Source organism: Ornithorhynchus anatinus, chromosome 3, assembly GCF_004115215.2.
Source record: "Ornithorhynchus anatinus isolate Pmale09 chromosome 3, mOrnAna1.pri.v4, whole genome shotgun sequence".
Classification (NCBI taxonomy): domain Eukaryota; kingdom Metazoa; phylum Chordata; class Mammalia; order Monotremata; family Ornithorhynchidae; genus Ornithorhynchus; species Ornithorhynchus anatinus.
In genome coordinates, this window is record NC_041730.1 from 23,668,203 (window position 1) to 23,691,695 (window position 23,493).

General features: G+C 45.7%; 1 protein-coding gene and 1 non-coding gene across 4 annotated transcripts in view; one reads left to right on the forward strand and one right to left on the reverse strand.

Moving 5' to 3' along the window:
• The window catches only part of TSPAN18 (tetraspanin 18), a 203,600-nt gene that overhangs the window by 56,603 nt on the left and 123,504 nt on the right, over positions 1 to 23,493 (reverse strand). The window contains exon 1 of one of the 3 annotated variants that reach the window (XM_001505943.5): positions 5,456 to 5,566. The exons of the other annotated variants lie outside the window; for them this stretch is intronic. The gene's annotated coding sequence lies outside the window, so the exon portion shown is untranslated. Of the gene's footprint in view, positions 1 to 5,455; positions 5,567 to 23,493 lie in introns of those variants that run through there. 3 annotated transcript variants of the gene reach the window in all.
• Positions 9,381 to 9,518, forward strand: LOC114810919. The gene has a single exon (XR_003758608.1). It is a non-coding gene; the product is annotated as a small nucleolar RNA SNORA7 (small nucleolar RNA).

The following is a 23,493-nucleotide window of genomic DNA, read 5'->3' on the forward strand; positions in this document are numbered from 1 at the left end:
GGCAGACACAAAAACAGGATTCAGGGATTAATGATTCTTTTTGAACTACTATTCCTTCTTTTCCTGGTTTCCTCTCTCCAAGGCCTCCTCCCTCCTCACCATTCCCTGGGGCCAGGAGGCTCTTTCAGTTCTAGTTTCCTTCCATTTGCCTCAACTCGTCCAAAATGGAAGTCCTTTCTCAGGCTGGATAGTGAGCCAAGAAGTTCAAAAACATCTTTAATTAAAAAAGCTTTTTATTAATTTGACTTTGTCTATCAAGTAAATGAATCACTTACGAAGACAGCTGCCAAGAGAGAAGGCAATATCCCTGGAAAATTGCTTTGCTTGGAGCACACATTAACCGATCAGATCAACCTTCACCCGAGGAGGTCACCCATTAACTTGGGCAGGAAAAATTTGTATTTTTTTAAAAAATCATGCTGATAAGGATGGAAATGAATGGAAATCCCACAGTTGTAACATTAACAACCCGAGGATTGACACACAAAATCGGGCTGTTATGCTTAATTTAAGGGTGGTGTGTGCAATGGGGTAGAAAGCAGGTTTGGCTGAAATAACCTCAGGACGGCAGGGTCCCTTCAGGGAGCAGCAGCTCCTGATGCTACCTCATTCCTTCGAGACAAAAATCTCTGAGTGAATGAGTGCTCCATTTCACTGATTGCCCTATAATTAGGGATGTGGAGAGGGAGGGGGTACACCAGGCCTGAGGCTGAAAATTATGATGTATCTAGGATCAGACACATCTATTGGTTTTTCATTTTATTGAGAAGAACGTTTTTTCCTTCCATCCCATCATCCTTACACCATCCTTATTATAATATTATTATTACTGATGAATTTAATAGTAATAATAATAATAATAGTGATTTAAGCACTCACTATGTGCCAAGAACTGTATTAAGCACTGTGGAAAATGCATTCATTAATTCAATCGCATTTATTAAGCACTTGAGTGCTTAATATTTTTCTTAGCAGACCAGAGCAATGTCTAGAACTGGTCTCTCTGTCCTGTGTCCAACCACACTAGGCCTCAACAAAGCACCGGACTGACCCCAAGGGTGGGACTACTCCTCATAGGCACGGAGAAGTGAAGTGATTTTCCCAAGACCATTCAGCAGACAAGTGGCGGAGCAGAGGATAAGACTGCAGGTCCACTGAATCAATCAATAATCAATGAATGATATTTATTGAGGGCTTACTATGTGCAGAGCATGGTATTAAGTACTTGGGAGAGTACAATACAACAAAATTAGCAGACATGTTTCCTGCCCAAAATGAGCTTAGACTCAATGGTATTTATTGAGTGCTCACAATGTACAGAGAAAGCTACTAAGCACTTGGGAAAGTAAAATACAACAGAATTAGAAGACATGTTTCCTGCCTATAATCCCCGCTCGGCCACTTGTCAGCTGTGTGACTTTGGGCAAGTCACTTCACTTCTCGGTGCCTCAGTTACCTCATCTGTAAAATGGGGATTAAAATTGTGAGCCCCACGTGGGACAACCTGATGACCCTGTGTCTACCCCAGCGCTTAGAACAGTGCTTGGCACATAGTAAGTGCTTAACAAATACCAACATTATTAAATATACACCAAGCCCATACTCTTTCCACTAGACCACGCTGCTTTCGGGCTTTAATAAAGTAGGAGAATGGAGAGCTCCTTCTCCCAGCTTTACCTCTTATTCCTCTACTTAATCCGGTGGGGTGAAGATGCTTTCTTTTGCCTCAAAACCTTCCTCTACTCCCCTCCTCAGAGGCCCCTCCTAGCTCAACCCAAGATTTATGAAAGAAGGGAAGAAAAGTTTAGGAAAATTAGCCTATATATAAATGAAATCATGAAGTTGACATAGTCTCCAAAATAGTGCAGCCCCTCCATTGTAACTGCAATGCAAATACCTTTCTCAACTCAAAAGCCCAAAAAGCCCTAAACAGCATCTAAAAATGGAAGGCAAACAATTGCAGCTCAGACAGCAAAAGCAAAACATTTCTGAAATTACCTCCATTCTCTCTAATAAAGCCCCTTTCCTCTCAGTGTTTATAAAGAGTTTCAAGGAGCCTTCTATTCAGTTGAAGTCTGCAGGAACATAGAAATTTCTGCTTTTTTATTTTTCATGAAAACCTTCATTTTCTGAAGCTTTTTCAGGATCAAATCAGATCAGTTCTCTGACAACGATCCGTGTCTTTGCTGTTAAATCCATGCCTGTTGGCAGATTTCTTGGCCTAAGACCACCGAGACAGTCACTTTACCCTGCTTGCAGCGACGAGGCGAATAATTTTAGAGAAGCACCGTGGCTCAGTGGAAAGAGCATGGGCTTGGGAGTCAGAGGTCATGGGTTCAAATCCCAATTCTGCCACTTGTCAGCTGTGTGACTGTGGGTAAGTCACTTAACTTCTCTGTGTCTCAGTTACCTCATCTGTAAAATGGGGATTAAGACTGTGAGCCTCACGTGGGACAACCTGATTACCCTGTATCTACCCCAGCTCTTAGAACAGTGCTGGGCACATAGTCAGCGCTTAACAAATACCAACATTATTATTATTAATATTATTTTGTAAACGGCTCCATCACTGGCACACCATTCTTCTTCAGCCACAACTAAGGACATCTTAAAACCGATCAACTTGCAATTGACATGAGACCTGCCAGACCAAATCTGGTCATAGCTATTCATCAGAAATCTTGTGCTGATTTAAGGTGGAGTTTAAAATGGATTTTCTGAACTATTAGTAAGACTCAGTGTGATCCTGCCTGACCCAGCCTCTGCATCCTCCTGGTTTCGTGGAAGGAAGCTGGGTCTCCGATCACAGCTGCAAATTCACTCTGGGCCAGATGCCTCAGATGGCACCGGTCTGGCATTTATACAGTACTGGGAAGAAACTCCGGCTCTCAAGGGCACTGTCTGATGGACACAGAGTGGACAGGGCATGGGAAATGGTGCAGGTGTCGCAGGGGAGTGAGAAAGGTCACTGTGTGAGGGGTCAGCGAGGTGGTGGCCTTGCCCCACTTCAGGAGGCATCTGTGGAACAGAGAACTTGCCAGGGGAATCAAAGCAGCAAAAGCTGAAGCGTGGGAGGGGTCTACCAGACCTACAGCTGAGGTCTTGGCCCCTTTTCCCATGCCCACTTGCACTGGGGAACATGCCTTTCTGATCATGAAAGGGTGTAAAGGTGAAGGAAGAGGTCACACGTTTGTTTTAGAAATCTTGTTCTGGTTTGGATGCTGTCACTAACTGAGAATCAAGGGACCTAACCATTCTGGGTAGATCAGTTTCCCCTCCTACCTCTTGTCCTGTCAGTAAACCTGCCCTCTAATTAAATGTAATAGCAATAATACTTGTATTTGTTGAGCGCTTATGTTGTGCCAAATAATAATAATAGTAATGATAATAATGGTATTTGTAAAATGCTTACTCTGGGCCAGGCCCTGTACTAAGTGCTGGGGTTGATATAAGGCAATTGGGTTGGACGCAATCCCTGTCCAAAATTGGGCTCAGAGTCTTCATCCTCATTTTACAGATGAGGTAACTAAGGCACAGAGAAATGAAGTGACTTTCCCAAGGTCACACAGCAGACAAGTGGCAGAGCTGGGATTAGAACACAGGTTCTTCTGCCTCCCAGGCCAGTGCTCCATCCGTGAGGCCACACTGCTTCCCTACTGTATTGTACTAAGTACTGCGGAACATTCAAGATAAAAGCTAAATACTATTGAATGAATTGAATGAACAGCTTGGACCCAATCTCTGTCCCACACAGACCTTACAGTCTAAAGGGGAGAGAAAACAGGTGTTTAATTCCCATTTTACAGATGAGGATAGTGAAGCACAGAGAAGGTAAGTGACTTGCCCGAGGTCACCCAGCAGGCAAGTGAAGTAGTCAGTATTAGAACCCAGGTCATCTGACTCCCAGGCCTGTGCTCTTTCCATTAGGCCCTGCTGCTTCTATCACTCCTGAGGGAAGGAGACATCCTATTAACAAATGCTTATAAAAAATTTGAATTCTTTTTCCTTATCACTGTGCTCACTGTCAAGTGACTAGGGCTGGTGGATAAGTGGGAATAATTGTGGAAAAGACCATCAGGAACTGAGGAAACTGTTGCCTAATGTGGTTCAGGGATTACTGAGTGTTGAGGTGGTTAAAGTCAGCAACCTTCTGTGGATTAGAATGTGGTGGAAGTATGGCAATAAGATTCCTATAGGAGTTAGAGAGAAGGGACTAGAAGAAAAGAGGAGAAGAGCCAACAAAAGGAAAGGAGGAATTCTTGGTTTATTTGTTTTATGGGACTTGTTAAGTGCTTACTATGAGTCAAACACCATTCTAAGTGCTGGAGTAGGTGCAAGTCAATTAAATTGGACACAGTCCCTGTCCTGCATGGGGTTTATGGTTGTAAGAATTCAGTACAAAAAGATGGTAATTGTTGACATGATTAATCAATCAATCAATAGTATTTATTGAGGGCTTACTGTGTGCAGAGCACTGAACTAAGAATTTAGAAGAGCACAATGCAAGAGAGTTGGTAGGCAAGTTTACTGATTCAATATTAACTGCAGTAAGCCACCAACTATTAGCCATTACAGGCAGCAGAAAGTAGATCAGCAACAAAAAAGGGCAGTTTTGATAGACTGTGCTCTCTTCTTCCTATGTGATCAGGACCTGGGGTCTCACCTGACCTCAAACAGCCCTCTGCTGATGGCCAGCAATACAGAACGACAGCAGGGAGCCCCATCCTCTTCTCCTAGCCCCAAAGCCTCTTCTCAACCAAATCCCTTACTTTTCCCACTTGCTTCATTTTAGGTTTCAGGAATGGCAGTAGATATGAATGAATATGGGCTCTATAGAAAAAGAAGATTCATTCTAAATGAGAAATACAGCTGTAGGGAAATCTATTTCTGAGGAGAAATGGCCTGAAGATTCTAATTCTTTTCCTTTACATATTCATGTTGACCACATCCTTTTACTTTAGGTGCCCCAGGAACCTCTGAATTTAAACAATTTCAGAGTGATTATCTATCTCTTCCTTTATAATACATCTCCTTAGTTGGGCCTTGAGAGAAAGCCGGTCACTCCAGTAGTCTCATTGTTTTTCTCTCTGGTAGAAAAACAATTTGGGGCATTGCTTCGGGACTTGACCCCTTAGCCAGTTCCAACGTCTGAAACAGCAGACGTCCTTTTTATCAGTCATTATAAGACCAACTGATTCCATCAGAGGGCAGATTTCTGCCCCATGGGTCTGGGGCTCATACTCTGAACATCTGCTGCTGCCCTGTTATTCCAATGGCTTTACTCTGTAAATCTTGGAGTTTGCTTAAAGACAACAAGGGTGAGATTTAGGGTTATGAAGTAGTTTAACGTTACCTCCCGGGGTCTATTGCCAATAAGTGCACTGTTTAGTTGACTTTTTTTTTTCTACAGCTAAGCTGGGAAGGGTTACAGAGGCCAAGCCTGAGGCAGAGGTACCTGGTTATTTCCAGATGGTCTCCAACATCTCCCCTGTCTAATATTTTACTGCCTTATCCACGCCAGTGGGCTATCCTGAGTAGCCATCATCTTCTGGGAACGGCTTCTCATCCCTCTGAGGCTGAAAAGACATGAAAACGGCTGAGTATGCAGTCCTGCCCTTTCCACACTGCCTACCCTTCCTAACCTTGCTGAACTGGAATAACGATGGTATTTATTAAGCGCTTACAAGATGCACTGGGGTAAATAGCGGAAAATCAGATCAGACACGGTGTCTGCCTCACTCAGGGCTGACTGTCAAAGAAGGAAGGAGATCAGGTATTTCGTCCCCATTTTATACATGCGGAAAATGAGACCCAGAGAGGCTAAGTGACTGTCCCAAGTTCACACAGAAGGCAAGTGATGGAGCCAGAACTGAAACTGAAGTCTCCTCACTCCCAGGCTTCTCCTCTTAGCATTATTCATTCATTCATTCAATAGTATTTATTGAGCGCTTACTATGTGCAGAGCACTGTACTAAGCGCTTGGAATGAACAAGTCGGCAACAGATAGAGACGGTCCCTGCTGTTTGACGGGCTTACGGTCTAATCGGGGGAGACGGACAGATGAGAGCGATGGCAATAAATAGAGTCAAGGGGAAGAACATCTCGTAAAAACAATGGCAACTAAATAGAATCGAGGCGATGTACATTTCATTAACAAAATAAATAGGGTAATGAAAATATATACAGTTGAGCGGACGAGTACAGTGCTGAGGGGATGGGAAGGGAGAGGGGGAGGAGCAGAGGGAGATGGAGGGAAAAGAGGGTTAAGCTGCGGAGAGGTGAAGGGGGGGGCGGTAGAGGGAGTAGAGGGAGAAGGGGAGCTCAGTCTGGGAAGGCCTCTTGGAGGAGGTGAGTTTTAAGTAGGGTTTTGAAGAGGGAAAGAGAATCAGTTTGGCGGAGGTGAGGAGGGAGGGCGTTCCAGGACCCTGGGAGGACGTGGCCCAGGGGTCAACAGCGGGATAGGCGAGACCGAGGGACGGTGAGGAGGTGGGCGGCAGAGGAGCGGAGCGTGCGGGACCACACCGCCTCCCCATGCCACCTAATAATAATAATTGTTGTATTTGTTAAGCACTATGTGCTAGGCACCGTACTAGGTTCTGGGATAGATATGATATAATCAGGTTGCATACAGTCCCTTTCCCACATGGGGATCACAGGCTTTATCCCCATTTTACAGATGAGGAAACTGAGGCCCAGAGAAATTAAGTAACTTACCCCAGGTCACACAGCACATAAGTGGCAGATCCAGGACTAGAACCCATGTCCTCTGACTCCCGGGCCTGTGTTCTTTCCACTAGGCCACACTGCTGCCTGAGGTGAGACCTCAGGTGCCTCGGCAGCTGCAGCCCAGGAGGGACTTGGCATGGGTGAGGGCGGAGAGAGGGGCTGTTGATTTGGAGCAAAGTCTTTATGAAGATCAGGGTATCAAGAGGCAGGCTCAAAAGCACAGAGAGAGTCTATGGGGGAGCAACCTGTTAACACAGCAAGTATCTCTTCCTAAGTGCACAAAGTGTGTCAGTCTATATAGGTCATAAAGTGATCTTTTTAGTCACAATCACACACATGGATAGGATCTTACCATTAGTACCATCTCCTTCAAAAATGAAGGACAGCTATAACTCCATTCTCTCACACACACACACACATTATTGCTTTGTATTGTCAGCTCTTTTATCCTATCTTGTCCTTGCCTCAGCTACCTCACTGAGAGCCACTCTGTTGGTTTTTCTCCCCTCTTGGACTCTGCCCCATTTTTCCCTTCCCTCCTAGTCATGTGGTAGCTTCCCAGTCTTCACAGCTGAAGCAACAGCCCAGGAAACCAGACATCTGGCTTCACACTGCATCTTGGGTTGGGTGCACCAAGTTCGGTGTCTTATTTTAGCCATGAGAGGGGGTGGGTGGGGGATGAGGAAGGAAGGGAGAATTGGAGGGAAGAGGAAACATCTTTTCGACCCCATTCTACCTAGATGCTGTGGAAGGACCCAGACCTGTCACGGTCCTAACCCGTAATCGGGAGCATGGAAATACAGCAGCGATGGTTTTTCATGAACTCGCCAGGCACGCTCCATCAAAAGGAAAACAGGAACCAAAAGATTTACACAGAGCCCCGGGCCCGGCTTGTCTTTCGGCTTCCCAGCTGAGATGGCCGTCGTCTAACCCCCTCCGCCGCCTCGACTGCAGATGCCAGGCTCCTATTACCATAATGATCTCAACCTTTCACGCACAAGCCATCCATTCCTCCTCCTTGAAAAATGAGCCTAACTCTATTAGCGTGAAGAAAAGGTGCATTATTACAACTCTTCAGCTAGCCCGAGATAATTCTGTGGCTGTAATGTGAACATTTAATGGTTTGTTAATAAATTCTAATTTGGGAAGACCGGCACATAGCCTCTCCGCCGAGAGAGGGGGAGGCGTAATGACATTAATAAGAGTAGTTTGAAAGCACCACTGTAATCCTGTTTGCTCTTTGGTGTTTTAATTGAAAAATGACATCTTAATCCATGATGGAAAGACTGGGGCAATGGGGAAATGAGCACAGCTGCCTCTCCGGTGTGTATGTGTCTATATGAGTGTGAGCGTGAACAAGACAGTTTGTATGTCTTGAGGCGTATTTGTGCCACTAGGATTAGCGTGTGTCCCAAAGGGGAAAGAGAAAAACTCTTGAAAGCTTCACCTTGAGAGTACAAATGTAGGTGTCTCGATTCCCTTTACGGGCCTGCCCGAAGCTCCTATTAACGCTAATTAGGTGGATGGGAGTTCCTTGAATCACCATAATTAATGTTAATAGAGTTGTGCGTGGGCCTCAGTGAAAGAACAGACCTCTTATGTTTTTGTTTTCAAGGTTAAACATGCAACGGTTTCATGTCTTGCTGCATCTCACTCGCCTCTGACTGTCTGAGACTGGCCGTGCAATTATAACCAGACCCAAATCTGCTTGAATACGGAGATTTCTGCCCTCTGGGATCAAAGATGGTGCTACTGATTAATCAATCAATCACAATGACTGAGTGCTTACTGTGTGCAAAGTACTGTCCTAAGCTTTGGGGAGAGCACAATATAACAGGGTTGGTAGGTATGTTCCCTTGCCAATAAGAAGTTTGTAGTCTAGAGAGGGAGAAATAAGTAACAGATATGTTCATAAGTGCTGTGGGACTGAAAGAGGGGGAAATAAAGGGTGTAAAACCAAGTGTAAGGGGGACACAGAGGGGAGTGCGAGAAGAGTGTGGCCTTGTGGATTAAGTACGGGCCTAAGAGTCAGAGGACCTGAATTCTAATCCTGGCTCCACCACTTGTGTGCTGTGTGACCTTGGGCAAGTCACTTAACTTCTCTGTGCCTCAATTTCCTCATCTGTAAAGTGGGGATTAAGACTGGGAGCCCCATGGACTCTGTTCAATGTGATTAGCTTGTATCTGCCCCAGCCCTTAGTATAGTGCCTGGCCCGTAGTAAGTGCTTAACAGATACAATAAAAAAAAATGAGGGCTTAATCAGGGAAGGTCTCTCGGAGCAGATGAGCCCAGGCCCCACCCCTCCTTCGACCTGCAGAGGGAAGGGGCTGGGGGAGAGTGGTTTGTACTCATGGAGGCAGGCATCTGAAAATCTGATGTAAAGAGAAACCTTAGCTATGCTGCAAAATTCATAAAGGGTGGAGTCAGAGTGAATATGGAATTGTTGTTCAAGGAATCCTTCAGAGCCAGAAATAGAGGACACCCAGTGAAGTTTGGAAAGAGGAGGTTCAAGACAAAAACAAAAATTTTTTCACAGTAGGTGGTAGGCAGATGGAATTCATTGCCTAAGGAAGTTGGGGAGGCAGAAAATATCAGGAAGCTCAAGAAGGATGTGGATATATTAATGAAAAAGATGTCTGTTATGGGTTGTTAGCCCCTCTCAGGGTCGCACCTGGAGAGTTTCCAGTACTCTACCAGTCTCGGCTATGGGAGGGAGAGTCAAGCAGAGGCATACCCATTCCATTCCTAGCTTGGCCAGTGGCTAATGAGTGGAAGGCCACAAGCAACAAGTCAAAATTCACTTGGGCAACAGGGGCACAGGAGAGAGTCGAGGGCGGAGACTCAAGTTTACCATGTGGAAGGAGGCAATGATAAACCACTTCTGTATTTTTATCAAGAAAACTCTATGGTTAGACTACCAGAATGATTGCAGATGGAGAGCGGGTCATTCACAACATAGCAAGTTGTATCCATGGTGTCGCTATGGGTAGGAAATGACTCGACGGCATAAGACAAGATGGGTTGTTAAAGAGAAATATTTTATGGTTTCTAGTCAATTCATCCCTAACCACGAGAATGGATATCGAGAAGGAGGTCATTTTTGTTTCTCCGAGAGCCCTGTAAACACTGTTGAAGACAGAATAGTGGGACTAGGGGGCCCCTGGTCTAACCCTACACTGCATTTCTTAGATTCTCATTTGTGATCTCCCATTGGATTGTGCAGTTCATACCCTTTTATTTCTGGAAGCATTTCTGGGAGGACACATGTGCTACTCAAATAGCAATAGATGCTCATTCACAGGTAAACACACGTCCCTACAGTTGACTGTCCCCTTGATTCCAGTCAAACACCCATTAGGATGAGTCATTTTTCAATTAACACACCAAAGAACAAAGGAGATTAACGGTGACTTCAATTACCCTCATTAATGTCATGAAACTCTCCTCCCTTCAATTGATAGGCCTCATCCTCACACCAGATTTTATTAAAAAAACATTAAAACTATTCTGTGTCAACTCAACAGTTGGTAACAATGCACCTATTATTATGTAGCTGGCTCCAACCCCATAGTTCCCCAGGCGAAGTTCATTGAACAGCATTAACAGACAGCATCTAGTCAGAGGTTATTTATTAGCATAAAGTATTCTGCCTTTTTTTTTAACGGCATTCCTTAAGTGCTTACACAGTGCCAGGCACTGTACTAAGCGCTGGGGTAGATACACATTAATTAGGTTGGGCACAGTCCCTGGCTAACAGGGGCTTAACAATCAATTCCCATTTTGCAGATGAGGGAACTGAGGCAGAGAGGAAGTGAAGTGATTTGCCTAAGGTCACACAGCCCACAAGTAGAGAAGCCAGGATTAGAAACCAGGTCCTTCTGACTCTCCGGCCCATACTCTACCCAGTAGGCCTCACTGCTTCTCTGTCTCTTTTTCTCTGAATGTTTCTCTGAATTTACGCATGAACGCACACCTCCCCTGCCCCCCACACCCCCTTCTATCCTCTCCCCCCAACTCTTTCCCTTGCTTTCTTATTGCCTGGCAAACTGAGAATTTCCAGCAAGGAGCAGTGGGCTTAAGTACACTGCCAAAAAGTATTTAAAGAACTTCAGGAAACTGGTCAAATCAATCAATCCATCTTATTTCAGGACAAGTCAGGATGTTGCAACTTGGGCCAGAGGTAGGTTGGAGGTGAACATTAACAAGGAGGAGGGAGGTGGATGGGGAATGCTAACAGTGAAGGCTTTGGGAGCCCTAAAGTCAGAGGATTGTGGAGCTGGAGAGAGTCTCCAAAGGTGCCAAGGCCACACATGTGTGAAGGGTGAAACTAACAGACAGAAAATAGATGAGGTGTTGTTTCAAGCAGGGATCTCCAGGATCAGCAATCTAACCAGAGGAGTTGTTCCACGTGTGAATTTCACTCTACAGCAAACACTGAACACCCTGTTATGGCTTTTCTTCTCTCCTTCAGTTTTAGAAGGTTGGGTTAGCTCTAGGTGGCTCTGGTGGAAGTTTTTATTTCTAAAAATCAAAGAAAGGCCTTCCCAGGACCCCTCACCCTGAGGAATCCAAGCTTGGGCCTCCCATCCCACAAATGCTTTTTTGTTCCTCCTGTTCTGACTGGCCCCAGGGCTCATCCTACAGCTCTCGCTCTGCTTGTGAAGTCTCGGCTCCTGTTTCCTTCAGCTCCAGGGTCGAGGGCCACCTGCTGCTCCCACTGGCTAGGGCCCCTCTCCAGAGAAGGGAGATCGCTAGAGCCGACCATGAGATGGCTCTCGGGGGTCACCCGGGAGCATCTGTGCCTGGAGCATGTGGCCAGAGGTCCTTCTGACCACCGGCGGGCCAAGGCTCAACCCTGGCATGGAGCGGCTCTTCGGCTGGAAACTGGCCCTGTGCAGATGGGGTGCCATAGGGTTTTGATTCTATGTTTTGTTCTCCCTTTAAGGATGGGATGGGAAGGTTTTCTTCCCTCATCCCTGGGGTCATTCATTTAGTCACGGCTAGGGAAGAGAACAGAGGATGTCTTGTTGCTCCTCGAAAGTGGGAGAGGACAGGAAATGAAGTGGGCCTCTCTTCTATCCCATTCTACAAGTTATGGCTGGGCTCGGAGGCCCAGTCCCAGTTGTCAAAAGTACCATCTTATCTGCCAAAACATTGCTCTGCTCCCTGGTGCCTCCACTCCTTCAGCTGTCCCTGTGCCCGTGGGGTCCCCATTTCCCTAGTCCTCCTGCTTGTCTGGCTCCTCCTGAGTCCCTGCTCCCCCAGCATCCTACTTCTCCAAACTCCCACTCCATGGTGCCCCTGCTCCCCTGCCATTCTCACCCTCCCAATGGCCCTGCTCCTCTAGTGCCCCTGCTCCCTCACTGTCCATGCTTCCCTTGGCACTCTCGCTCTCCAATGTCCCCACTCCCCCTGTGCCTGATCCCTGGACTTTAGGCATAAGCCTAGCTAAGCGCTCACAGCTCCAACAGATGAGGAGCAGTTTGCTTCCTGAGACATGATGCCTCTGCCCCAGCACTGCTGAGCAAAAAGGCCACTGAGCTAATGTCTGCTTCAAAGAGGAGGGAGCGACAAGCTAATCAAACATCAACCCACCCCTGCCCTTTCAGTTCTGTTTGGATGCTTTTGGCCTCAGGTAGTGCTCACTGCAGCTCCAGGCTTCCCTGGAAGGGGAGTGGTGAGCTGGTCCTGCATGCTCTCTGTGCTTGGGGCAGCCAGAGGCATTGGTTCCATACCCTCACACTGCTGTGAGGCGGGGAGGAGGGGCTCGCAGGTGCAGTTTCCAAGGTGTATGGGCCCTGCTCGACCAGAGAACCCTCCGGCCTCCACAAGCCTTGGAACAGCAATCTGGATGTCTCTCAGAAGGGACAGAACTACTCCCTGATGGTCCTGCAGATCTTAAGCCCTGGTCTATCTACACTCTTAAACTACACCTTTTTGCTTTGAATCCCGGGATTTGCACAGAACCAAACCCTCCTTTTCTCGTCCGGGTGGGAAGTAGCAACACGAATGCCGCCTATCAGCTCCTTCTGGCCACTAGTCAGATGATTTCCACCCCTGGAGGTGTGCCTTCCCTTTGCCCAAGGGGCTTAGGTGAGGAGGGTACTTTGGTTTCTGAATCAGAATTCCTAGGCCCCTTAGAAGCTGCCTGGGGGCAAGACCAGACCTTTGGGCTGGCAGTAAGGAGTCTTGGTTAGAGGCATGGATTTGAGGGGAGTGAGAAGGGATTGTTACCCTGTGGGAAGAGGCAATTCTACTAATCCCAGTGCTTAGAGCTGTGCTTGATACTTAGTAAGCACTTGACAAATACAGTCATTATTATTATCCCTGGTCTTGGCAGCAATAGGGGAGGAAAGCTGTGGGAGCCTTGGTCTTTACTGTGCCCTGGGCATGAGAAGAAAGAGAACAGGAGACTAGGCTGCACTGCAGGAAGACCACTCACGGCAGGAAGGCAGTGGCACTGCAAGAAGGTGGCTGTAATGCAAGAAGGCAGCCCTGCAACTCAAAGTCCCTGGCTTGGCTCTTCCTTGAGCTTATTGTTTGAAGATGAATATGATTTCGCCCTTCAGCTTAATCCAAGCCAAGCTTATCTTTCCCCGGGTAAAACTGCACAGAGCCATGAATTAAGCTCCTTGCTGTTTTTCTCAACTAGAGACTTGGAATGGGGTCTCAGGGAAGCTGGATCCAGAGGCCAACAGGGAATCTATCTGTTACCTGGGGAAGGCAGCCACAGAAATTGACTCCATGCAGTGTTTCCACTCAGTTAATTCATCGCCAACACAGAAATACCTTTGATTCATACCTTGTCTTTCTGGCTTCCAGGAAAACAACTTGGCCTAGTAGAGAGAGCACCAGCCTGCAAGTCAGAGGACCTGGGTTCTAATCCCAGCTCCACTGCTTGTCAGCTGTGTGTCCTTGGGCAAGCCACTTAATTTCTCTGTGCCTCAGTTACCTGACCTGTAAAATGGGGATTATGGTAGTGAGCCCCAGGTGGGATAGGGATTTTATCCCTGATTATATTGAATCTACCTCAGGGCTTAACAAGTACCACTGAAAGAAACTGCCTGCTAGAGAGAAAAATGGGTTCCAGAAAAGATGGTAGCAGATTGTGCTAGATTTTCAGCATGAGGGAATGAAGGTGCCCAGCGGGCAATTCCTCATATGGACCTATGGCCTCATACCACTGGACTTCAGGCCATAGGCTGAGGGAGTTCAAAGGTGGAGCAATGTTGGTTTGGGCAGATGGAGAATGATCCCTCTGTATCTCCTACGCCCTTGGATCTACACCCTTTAAAGCACTTGACGTCCATGGTACCCTCCACTCCACAGCACTTATGTATGTATCCTTCAAACTCTGAAATTTATTTTAAAGTCTGTCTCCCCCTGTAGACTGTACAATCCTTGTGGGTAGGGATTGTGCCTACCAACACCACTGTATTGTACTTTCCAAGTGTTTTGTACAGTGCTCTGCACACAATACACCCAGTAACTACTGTTGATTGATTGCTCACTTGACCCTTGGAGAATCTTTTAGCAGCTGAACACATCAGCCATCCTATCTTGCTCCCAATTTTGAAAGGAGGTTTCAGTTTAAGAAGGAAGAAGGGAGGGAGGAGAGTTGCTGATTGGGTCATTCTTTCTTCATGGTCCCTGCTATAATCAATTAATAAGTCAACTGTATTTACTGAGCACTTGATGCAGAGGACTGGACATTTAACTTTCCAGCAAACAGGACTTTAAGACCCCAAATTGAGTGAGTCTCCAGGATACGGGGGCAGTCTGTCACCTTGATTATTACTGTTTCAGTTGCTCATGTGACTGAAAAGACAATTCAAAGGAAATCTGTCCAACTGGTAAGTGGAGCTCAAGAGAAGATTAAAAAGGCAAAGTTGAAAACAACTAGTGCCCTTTGCCAATTATTTTAAAGGTAAAGAGGGCAGTTGTGGGTTTTTTTTGGTACTACTTTGGAAACAAACAAGGGAGGCAAGGATGGAGAGGCCCTGACCCAGTTGACCTCACAAGGTTTAGAAAGGAAATTCTTCCAGTAAAATGTTAACAACTGAGGGACCTCCATAGTACAGTTCCAAATTATGGTGACGACAGACAATGGAGAAACAACCAACTATTGACAAGTTGCCTTCACACTGAGAACAAAGCCACCAGTTAATATGCCCTGAAATCAACCTGGACTGATAGACTAATGATTTCTCCAAATGCAGTGAGCATTTATAGCTTTCCTCTTCCTATAGTTTGTAAGTATTTTATTTAAACCGTGAGCTACATATGGGACAGGGACTGTGTCCAATCTGATTAACTTGAATCTTCCCCAGCACTTAGAACTGTGCTTGACACAGAGTAAAGACTTAACAAAAACAAAAATAATGATATTTTCATGTCTGTTTCCTCATTTTAGTGTAAATAATCAGCAGGCAGGGAACATGTCTCTTCTTTGTTTTGTACTTTCTCAAGTGCTGCACTCAATGAATACTATTACTCTGACAACTCTACTGCCTTCTAGAATGATGACTGATGGTTATGGAACAAAGGAAGAGGAGGTTCTGAATTAATCGATTGTATTTGTTGTGTGCTTACTATATGCAAAGCCCTGTATTAAATGGTTTGAGGAAGAATGTAATGAACCAACTATAGAAAGCCTCACATTAAATCCTGGCTTGTCGATACTCTTTCCTGTCACATACATTCTACCTGCATTTCCCAAAAGAGCACACCTCTGTCTACATTTAGAAATCAGCATGATTTGTACCTGTTGGCCTCCGTATGTGCCTTGGGCTAGGAAAACCTAACAGCTGACACACAGAGAAAAACTGTGGATATCATTCTAACAGAGAAACTGCATGACCTAGTGGAAAGACTACAGGCCTGAGACTCAGGAGACTCAAGTTCTAATCCCAGCTTTACCACTTGCCTGCTGTGGACAGACAAGTCATTTCTCTGTGCTTCAGCTTCCTCATAAATAAAATAGGGATTAAATACCTGTTCTTCCCCCTTAGACTGTGAGTCTCATGTTGGACTGGGACTATGTCTGACCTTATTGTACGGTGACTACCGTAGTGCTTAGAACAGTGCTAGGCACTCAGTAAGCACTTACAAAAACTAGTTATTATAGGGATATAGGGACTGTGGACATTGTTTGAATCACTTAAAATTGTTTTGAATAAAGGGGGCTAATCTCAGGTTTGCAACTAGGCAGTTGAGAGGCCCAGGATTCACTTGTTTTGTACAGAGCTTCATCTCTACCCAGGATTCTGTCTTCCCCCTGATAAAAGACCCACAGTCAACCTTGCTGATTATTTGGGGGCTCCAAGAATACCTGGCACTGGTGAAGTAAAGACTCTTCCTGCCAGAAAGACAATTTAAACCCCCGAGTTAATTTTCAAATCACTTTTGCAGGCAGACAGCAGGACTCTGCCACTGAATGCCTGAGGAACACAAAGACTATTCTGTGTTTAACTGGAAAAAATTTTGTTTAATATTAGACAGAGTTGTTTTTTGATCTCTTCCCTCTTCCCCTCCCCTCATCATGGTTTGGGCATCCTCCTGACTGGACGGCAACTTGCTTGTGGCCTCTGATATTGGACTTTGCCCCAACCCAACTGCACTCTGAAGCTGTCTGGTGACAGAAGGCACTGAATTGATAACTTAAATTGGCTTCAATTCATTTGGGAAGCAATGTGTGGCTGTTAAAAGTCCTCAAAGTTTTTCCATGGACAAACTATCCGAATAACCTACCTGGCTCCGTGCCTGTCAAAAAGGTCTGGGGAGACTATCTGAATAACCTATGTGGCTCCCTGCCTGTCAAAACGGTCTGGGGAGAGATGGAGGGAAGGGGGAGAAACAGAATGATAGAAAAATCATTGAATAAAAGCCCTGATCTTCTCAGCTCCTCCAGGTGGGTTTAACAAGCCTTACTTTAGGTGCCTGGTGCTTAATACATCCCAGCTCCCTCCAGCACAAGCGGCAGATTTCAGAGATGGAGGCAGCGCTGGTATCTAGGCAACAGGTATGCTGAATGGAGGGTTAGCCCTGTTCAATTCGTATTTATACAAGTTCGGGCAGCTGTCCCTGCAGGACTCGGAAGGTCGTTCATTTGCAGCTTTACAGTATAAGAAAGGAGTGAGATTCTTCCATTTGCTTCCAAAAGGCCCAGAGGACTTTCATGCCCATGCCCTTTTTGGCTCTTCTCAGGGATGGCCTTCAATCTCATTAGGGTCCAGAAAAATCCAACCCTTGTGTCAATCAATTAATGGTATTTATTTAGCATTTAATGTATGCACATCACTGTGCTAACTGCTTGGGAGGTGACAATAGAGTAGGTAGACACAATCCCTGCTCTAAAAGACCTTACAGTCACTCTTCCATATCATTTTTTAAAATGATATTTATTAAGCACTCACTATGTGCCAGGAACTGTACTAAGTGCTGGAGTAGATAGAAGCTAATCAGGTTAGACACAGTTCCTGTCCTACATGGTACTCACAATCTTAATCCCCATTTTACAGATGAGGTAACTGAGACACAGAGAATTGAAGTGACAAGCCCAAGGTCACACAGCAGACAAGTGGTGTAGCCAGGATTAGAATCCAGGTCCTTCTGCCTTCCAGGTCCGTGCTCTGTCCACTAGGCCACACTGCTTCCCAGCCAAGTGTCTTTGTCCCTTCTGAGATTAATCTCCCTTTCAACACTTTTGCTGGCTACCTTTCGGATGCCAAGAACTAGTTTTGTTTGGCTAAAAGGTCTCCAGGATTCAACTCTCGGTGGCCCTCCTAGAGCCTCTCTTCCAGTCAACCTCTGTGACCACTGATCTGACCCGACAGAGTATCTCCCACTCTTCAGAATGGGGCAGGAGCATCAAGAGGACTCTTGGGATGGGGGGCACTCACCACTCTGGAATGTGTTTCCTGGAATGAGCCAAGACTATAGAAATAGTCCTGTCCGGAGGCAGAGAGCCTAACTAGAAGACCTCCGACTGTCTCAGATAGCTCCACGAATAGATTCTGGCCGCTCACACTTCTACCTGAGTGGGGACAATATTCCTGGCCTCTTAGATTTCATCAACATTTTTGTTGCAAAGAAGACCACCAGTACATTTGTTTGTAAAGGCAGTGAGTGACTCAGTCTCAAGCAAAATGACCTTCAAAGGAGCAGTTCCGAATGGGGCGTATTCAGTGAACATGAATGAATCGATCAATCGTATTTATTGAGTACATATTGTGTGCAGAGCACTGTACCAACCAGTTGGGAGAGATAAATACAACAAAGTTGGTAAAAACATTCCCAGCCCACAACCGGCTCATAGTCTAGACATTTATATAAATAAATTACAGATACGCATGTCAGTGCTGTGGAGCTGAGGCGGGGGTAAACAGTGGTAACAAATTAAGGTGATGCAGAAAGGATTGGGAAAGAGGAAATGAGGGCTTAGTCAGGGAAAGCCTCATGGAGGAGGTGCCTTCAGTGAGGCTTTGAAAGTCAGGAGAGTAATTGCCAGATTTGAAGAGGGAGGGTGTTCCAGGCAAGAGGCAGTTTGTGGGTGAGAGGTCGGCAGCGAGATAGATGAGTTCAAGATACAGTGAGTAGGTTAGCATTAGAGGAGCGAAGTGTGCGGACCGGGTTGTAATAGGAGAGCAGTGAGTGAGGTAGGAGGGGACAAGGTGTTTTAATAATTTAAAATCAATGGTAAGTAGTTTCTATTTGATATGGAGGTGCATAGGCAACCACTGGAGGTTCTTGAAAAGTGGGGAAATATGGACTGAACATTTTTGTAGAAAAATGATCCAGGCAACAGAATGAAGTATGGACTGGAGTGGGGAGAGACAGGAAGCAGGGAGTTTAGCAAGGAGGCTGATACAGTAATCACGTTGGGGTAGGATTGCTCATCAGATTGGGGGATTCCCAAGGTCTACAGACTGGGGCAGATTCTCACCTCCTACTTACAGTGAATTTCTGACTGACTATTGCTTCCTGGCAGCAGATGGAGGCATCTGGCTAGGGGGATGAGGGTGTATTAAATCCCATCCAGTCAATTGTTCGGCTCGAGGGAGGAGCTCAGCCCTCACCACCTCAGATCCTGTGGAGCCAGCCAATTCTTCCCATGAGGAATCATGGCTCTAACTCCTGTCACCTCAGTGCTGTAAGAAGAGGCTCTGGGATACAGGAGAAGGCAGGAGTGGGGGGTGTTGGGAAAAATCTCACCAGAAAGATAAAGAATTTGGCTAGGAGGTGGGTGGGGATGCTTTTCTCCCTTTCTCTCGGCTGGGTGGGATCAGTTCCTGGATCCACCTTCCTAAGTGTCTCACGAGCTCCCTTCTCTGCATCCTCTCCATTTCCTGGCCAGAAGAAACTATTCTTTCTCTCATCTGTAGGGGTTGCAGAGCCAGCTACCCCCACCAGTGGACCCTGGCATGGGATTAAAGGAATGTTTCAAGGCCACTGAAAAGTTCCCTACTTTGAAAACCAGATGGGCAATGAAACAGGCTGGTGGGCACAGGATTCCTGAAACTTGTTTCAAAGAAAAAGCTGAAATAGCTTGTAGGAAATGAATTGCAATCCAAACTGTCTCCTCTTCCTCCTGTCCACTCCCTCTTCCCCCCCGCCACCCCCCACCTTCAAAATAAAACAGTGAGGGGAGAACAAAGTAGGTCTTGCTAGCACTAGGAATATGGACTAATCTGTACCTAGATTTATAAGCTCATTGTCAGCAGGGGACATGTCTATGAAATCTGTTGTATTCTCCCAGGGGCTTACTGCAGAGCTCTGCACACTAATCATTCAATACACACCACTGACTGATAGAGAGGAGGCAACACCAACCTAAATTCAGGTATTTTTCATAGTTATACTGGAAAATTTTAGAATTTGAGCTGCATAAACCATTACAAATTACCAGGGATGGGCCGGACTTCAAGAGGTCATCTGGTCCAGCTCCCTGCCTTCAAAAAGGTAAACATTTAAACTACTCAAGGTAAATGGTTCCCCCACAAGTTAGCTGTCCTTGACATGTGGCCCTATTGACAATTCGATCTCCCCGAGCATAAGTATGCTCCAGACCCTCTCATCCTCACTGTTGCTGAGAAGTGTCATCTGAGACAGAATCAAAAGTCCAGACCTGTTAAAATTATTGCTTCTGCCTTGCCTACATGGCCTGTCACTCTATCACTGAAAGAAATTAAATTGTACCTGCACGGTTTCCTCTTCACAAGTTCCTGCTGATTGCTTCCCAATAACTTGGGGACTCTTCTAGGGTGATTGCAAATTGACCATCCCGGTCTTTTGTTCTACCATCTTCCCAGATCTCAAAGTTAAGTTGACCCTATCAATATTAGGGTCATCGTTTCATAAATATGGGCCCGACCATTGGCTTTTTGTCATCTCCAAGGGCTTTGCTCTCAAGGAGGAATATGGGTAGCTCTGCAGTAACACATCAGTCCCGATTGTGAGTGAACAGCTGTTTTCTAATTTGCACATGGTTGTGGGTGTAAGTATTTTATACAGAAATGTTTTAAGGTCTTCACAGCAGCAATATTAAGTTGCATCTGCAGGGGGCTGCTTTACCCTTTAGGGAAAAAAAATCCTGAGATCTCAATGTGTGTTAAAGGGGACATTTGCAGCCTTGTTCCCAATCCTAAGGAAAGAAGATAGTATGTTTTCTATTGTGATGCTAACTTCGATTACTCTATTACTAACCAATGGTATATATTGAGCACTTATTGTGTGCAAAGCACTATACTAAGCACTTAGGAGAGTGGAAATCCTTTTTGCCTCCATCTCCCCCGTTAGAACATCAGCTGCTTATAGGCAGGGAATGGGTCAGTTCTGTTTTCTACTTACTGTCGTAAGCCAGTGCATTGTACCAAGTAAGTGATTGGTAAATTCTACTACTACTACTACTCCGACTCTGCAGTGTCTGTAATTCAGGTCACATGTGTTGAATACGATCCAGCAGATGTTTATATTTTGGTACCACCAGTGCATTCACGGGGTGACCTCTGATTGTCCTGAAGTCTTTCTGATTGACCCAGACGTTTGTTTTGGGAGGGCTTGTGAGGAGTTTAGGAGCACTTGTTTCCTCTAATTCCTTACTGCATATTCACATCTTGATTCAAGCAGCATTCACATCAATCTCCACCTTAAGAGAATAAAATGACACTTTTGCTTTCATTCAAGGTTTAAACAGAAGTGTCCTTTAACGTCCATAGGTTTAAGTCAACAGAAGGCAGGGACCCACTAGGGGATTCTATTTTCACAGCTTCTAATGGCAGCAGCAGCAAAGAGTGGGGTAAGAGGAAGGTGGAAAATCTGACATCCAGGCTGTCAATCAAGCTGAGGTCAGGGTTCACTGGGTCAGCTCAGAGGAGAGTAGCAATATGTGTCTCCACGTGGGCAGGGAATGTATCTTCCGACTCTGTTATTTGCACTCTCCCAAGCACTTAGTACAATATAACGGAGTTGAAAGCCTATAGTAGATATGATTGATTGAAAAAGGTAAGAGTGATTCTGCTGGAAATGTCCTTTTATTTTTCAGTAAAGACACGGTCACTACCACTTATACCATTCCATCGCTTTTAGGCTTCCTTAAGAATCCTCAGTTTTTGTTGACATTATTGAAAAGTTATTGGCGAAGGAAAATTGGCTTCATCTAGGAAGGAGACTTTTTTTTCTGTTTTGCAATTACAGAATTGCAGTGCCCAGATCCCAGAACTTTCACGGGAGAGGATCTTTGCCAAATGAGAGTGCAGAGAGGAGAAACCATTGAAATACCAATCAAGTGGGGGCCCATAAAGGGATATACACCAATTCAAATGCTGCCTTCTAAATGGGCAAAGAAGCTCTGGGTAAAGGCCAAAGGGAGTCTCGGTGATAGCCACAGAGTCTTCCTCTGTATCTGCTGCAAGAGGAAGAATTGAGGTCCTGAGCTTTGGAGGCTCCTCTTGGATACATGGCATGTGCTGGGATTTTCTGCGAGTGCTGAACCTTAATGGAAACATACAAACCAAGTCGGCGGCTGAGGGGAGGGACCATAGGCTAAATAGGCATCTAGGGCATGTGTTTCACCCTCACTCTACAGAAGATGTAAACTTCTGGATGAGCTATTAAAATATCCAGGAACTGATCACCGGGGACTCTATAACAGCACAAATACACTGCAGGAAGCTCTCTCTTGCTGAGCCCTGGGCACTAGACCAGATGTGATGTAATAGCTCGTTTCCCTCTTTAATTCCTCTGGTTCTGTGGTTAAGCTCTGGTGCTTTCTTGTCATTCCTTTTCTCTTTCCCCCCTTACTAAATGCAAGGAAATTAAATGAACAACCTCCTGACATTATTAAAACTCTGAGGCTACAAATTCAAACTCGACAACGTCAGAAGATGAAAAGTTGAGGTTCTCAGAGCTCCAGTGAGTCGCTGACATTGGCCAGATGTTGTGATTGCGATTAGACAGACCCCATGGCGAATTTCTTAATGAACAGCTAGGGCAGAGCAGCCAGATTAATGATGCTGATTCTCAGGCGGGGTTGATGAGAGAGGAGCACCCGAGTCTGGGTGGGGAGTTCTCTTATCAACATTGGGCATCAGGGCCCAGACCATGCAGTGTTGGAGCCTGGGATGAAACATGGCTATAAATGATGACATATCAAAGCTCAGAGCATCGCTTTGGGCTCCATTGGCCAGAGAGGCTTAGGATTTAGTGCATCTGTGTATCTGTTCAAAACTATGCTGTGTGTTCCTCAAAGAATTACTCTTCCTGTAAGCTCCCGAGCAACTGCTGTGTGATTTTGGACAAGTCACTTCACTTTTCTGGATCTCAGCATCCTCATCTTCAAAACAGAGATACAATACTTGTTCTCTCTCAATCAGTCAACCAGAACATTGTATTAAGCACTTGGGAGAGTACAATAAACAGAGACGGTAGACACCTTCCCTGCCCACAGCAAGCTTAAGTTCTAGAGGGTGAGACAGAAAATATAAATAAATGCTTTATAACATATAATTTGTAGGTCTACCTATCAATCTACCTATTTCCCTCCCCCCTTAGACTGTGAGACCTGTCTGGACAGAGTCTGTGTCTGATCTGATTATATTGAATCTATATTGTAAGAGAGAATCAGCATGGCCTAGTAGAAAGAACACAGGCCTGGGAGTTGGAAGATCTGGGTTCTGCCACTTGCCTGTTGTGTGACCTTGGGCAAGTCACTTAATTTCTCAATGTCTCATTTTCCTCATCTGCAAAATAGGGATTCAGTACCTGTTCTCCCTCCTACTTAGACTAAGAGCCCCATGTGGGACCTGATTATCTTCTATCTACCCCAGGGCTTTACACACAGTAAGCACCTAACAAATACCACAATTATTAATGCCAGTACTTAGCACAATGCTTGGTACGCAGTAAGCGCTTAACAAATGCCACAGCTAATGCAGTCCTCCGCACACTGGTAGGCATTCAATCAATACTCATGACTGAATGAAGGGTGGATGGAGGATATCACTGTGAAGTGAGGCTGATGTTTTTGCACATGACTGCACTTAAAGGGACAGCTAGACTAAGACAGCAAGAAGAGATGGGTCATGACTGCTCTGGTTTCATCCCTGGGGGAGAGCTGTGGTGTAACTGGCTTTGGGATCTCCTGTCATCCCTTCTGGAGCTGGCACCATCTGCCTGGAACAGGGCTCTGACTGTCCACTGCAGCTGAGGCCAGCACTTCCCACTGCAAGAGGGAGATGGGTCCACACCACAGACATTGAAGATTGCTA